Source organism: Lactuca saligna, chromosome 9, assembly GCF_052625555.1.
Source record: "Lactuca saligna cultivar CGN05327 chromosome 9, ASM5262555v1, whole genome shotgun sequence".
NCBI classification, from domain to species: Eukaryota; Viridiplantae; Streptophyta; class Magnoliopsida; order Asterales; family Asteraceae; genus Lactuca; species Lactuca saligna.
This window is the reverse complement of record NC_136425.1, coordinates 42,640,707-42,643,919: the sequence shown is the minus strand read 5'-3', so window position 1 is coordinate 42,643,919 and position 3,213 is coordinate 42,640,707. Positions and strand designations below refer to the sequence as shown.

At 30.2% G+C, this 3,213-nt stretch overlaps 1 long non-coding RNA gene across 1 annotated transcript; it reads right to left on the bottom strand.

The window, feature by feature from the left end:
- Positions 1–475: 475 nt before the first annotated feature.
- LOC145018247 (uncharacterized) lies at positions 476–1,873 on the bottom strand. Its single transcript, XR_013666915.1, has 3 exons — positions 1,215–1,873; positions 1,043–1,123; positions 476–898 (listed from the first exon to the last, which is right to left on the bottom strand). It is a non-coding gene; the product is annotated as an uncharacterized LOC145018247 (long non-coding RNA).
- Between the last annotated feature and the right edge of the window lie 1,340 nt (positions 1,874–3,213).

Below are 3,213 nucleotides of genomic sequence, written 5' to 3'. Positions count from 1 at the left end.
TTTATTAGAAGTTGGGTGAAACCGTTTTCAAATTATATATATATATATATATATATATATATATATATATATATATATATATATATATATATATATATATATATTTGAACCATTTAATACGTTATAATAAAATGTAATCTATATCAAGTCATTTATAAAATAATCACATCGATGATATTTAATAAAAAATTATGATAATATTTTTCAAAATTTAATTTTTTTATAATACATAATACTTATTTTTATTAATGATAATCTTGAGATTATAAAAAATTAACAATTATAGTTGAAACAAATAAATAGATATGAAACGCCATATCCAAATCAACTGTAAAAAATAAGTATCAACTTTGTTAATTTAATTTTACAAAATCATTATGTTAGTTTTGTACAAAATTAATAAAGAATAGAAAATTAAATGAAACCAAAAAATCATAATCATTATCCATAATTTAACAAAATAAAATATAAAACGAAATTACATTTACTATGATATTAAGAGAACGCTTGTTTTTGGTCTTTTGGCACCAACAAAAAACCAAAATGCAAGAAAAAAACAACACATCATGTTCACTTATGCAGAATTGGAAGTTGTATCCCTTGGTTTTGGGATGATATTCCCAATATGCTTCTATAATGCCCATAACAACATGACACATATCCATATCATCAATATTTAGTCTGTGCACACCCAAACATAAGCACATATATGAAAAGAAAATAAAACTCAGTCGTTATATTACAAGATCACAACAAGGAAGATATAAAAATAAAATATAAGAGATAAGGTGAACTTGCCTTGTATTATAGTTGTGAGAGGCTTAATGATAGTTGTTATCAATCCATTGCACAATAGTTTGAGATTGGTTCGTAGAGAACTATGTTTGACTGCTTGTCTCTGTGAAAACCAAAAACAATAATTACTCATTACCCTAAATGTTGAAGTAAAAGGGACATCCTAAATCAACAAACTATAAACAATCCAAGTTAGTGTACATTTTAAATAACACAACCCACAAATAAAATGAAATATGTATCATACCAAATTATGAAATTGATGGTAAAATCCTCTAGGAACAGATATTATTTCATTTTAATCTAGTTTGCACTCCAACTATGTAGTCTGCACATAACACACACATAAGAAGATCCTTGAATATGAAAGTTTAAGTTAACTGCTAAAGGCTAGTTGTTGCCATGAAATGAAAAATCACCTTCTCGAAAAAGAGTCCCAAAAAATAAAATAGATGATGATGGTGGTTGGATTTGAAGGTTGTGGTAGCTAGTGTTTTTGGGGTTTTAACAGAGAAGTAGTCGGTGGCCGTGAAAGTCATGGCGTGACTGTGGATGGTGGAAACGTTTAGGGCGGTCGTAGATGGTGACGACGGTGATGGTAGCTGATAGAGGAGATGTAAGTCAAGCCGGCGGTGAGTAGTGTGATGCTGGCAGCAGATAAAGGAAGAGGGAACACCTGTTCGTTGTGGTGATTCATGCCGGAGAAGTGTACGGCGAATATGTAGGATTTAGAGAGACTCTTTTACCTTGCTTCATCTCCCGCAGATCTTCTCCAAGCTACAATCAATTAAAAAAATTATGAGCAAATGGAAGTGGTTTTACCTCATATCTAAACCAGTGGGGGAGCAAACCACATTTAAGATCCTGCACCTCCTGCTACTATTAAAATCGAATATATTTTTAGTAATTAGAGGTAAGACGCAACGGTGAAATACGTCGGCGGGTGGAGAGAAAGAGGAGGGGTGGTGGAGGCGAGACGGCTAGAGTTTAACTAATGGATGTGCTGTTGTGATTCACTTTAATTTGTGCAGTCACACTCCCATATAAGGAGATGGGGCAGAAACATGAGGGACGTCGAGATTTATTTGCCGATATCCAAGAATCTGGAGTCCTTCAAAATCAAGTTTAACAAAAGTTGGGTCAAACATAGATAAGATCTCAAAGTTTTTAAAATTTTAATATTATTTTATTAATGGTTAGTTATATTTTTAGTTTAATGGTTTGGATGTCTTAAAAAATAATAATAATTTATTCAATCTATTTTTAAAAATAATAAGATTTTTTTTTATAAGATAGTATATATATATATATATATATATATATATATATATATATATATATATATATATATATAGAGAGAGAGAGAGAGAGATAGTCAGGTTCTTTTGAAAACCAAAAGATTATTGAGAACTTGCGAACTCATAATCAGTTAATTAATTTTAAAAACCAAAAACAAAAATCTTCTGCAAATGGTGCGTAAAAGTCATATTTAGACTAAAAAAATATTTGACATAATTTGACATTTTTTTGGGGATTTTCAAAAATGTGGCTTTACGCACTATCAATCAACCGCTATTTAGATTGCTGATGAGCTCAATCAACAATCATATAGACTGCTCATTGTGAATACATTCAAATTTCCAAAATGAATAAAAAAATTATCAAATCTTTTTTTCAGTTTACTTATGGCTTAGATGCACCATTTGGAGAAAATTGACGTTTTTGGTTTTTGAAAACGATGAGAGGAATATGAGCTCGTAAGTTCTCATGTTTTTTTTGGTTCACCCAATAACTCACTATATATATATATATATATATATATATATAACAAGACAAAGAAAAATGTATTTGATGTCTATTTTAGGCAGAATTTTGCATAGTCCTTGCTAAACATCTAAATATCGTATTTACCCGCACTAAAGTCAAAATATCATATTTGCCATTATTAATGTTTTTTAATATCATATATACCCAAATCTATTTTTTAATATTTTTTATTGATTTATAATTCTTTTTTATAATCTTACATCGTTATATTTAAAACACATTTTGAATAGACAACATTGCCCTCGCTTCTAAATTTCAATACAACAAACACGTTCACATGAGTTTTACGATCGTAGCTTCCATATCCCTATGTAATGTTGTTGTAGCTTCCCTGTTAATACTTCCTTTCGACCGCAGCCTCCTATTCGCTTCTATTGCCGCATGTAAATGCATCACGCACGCATCAGGTAATCGATTCAGCCATATTTCTATTTCCATCTCTCCAATTTCGTTGTTGTTCATCATCAGATTCTCCCCTTCCTTTTTCCCTACTGTTTGCCAATGCCTACACATTGCTAAGACACCATAAGTAAATGCAATTTTGCTATAATGGGTAAGAATCGAATTGCTTATTGTTATTGTTCTTGTTCT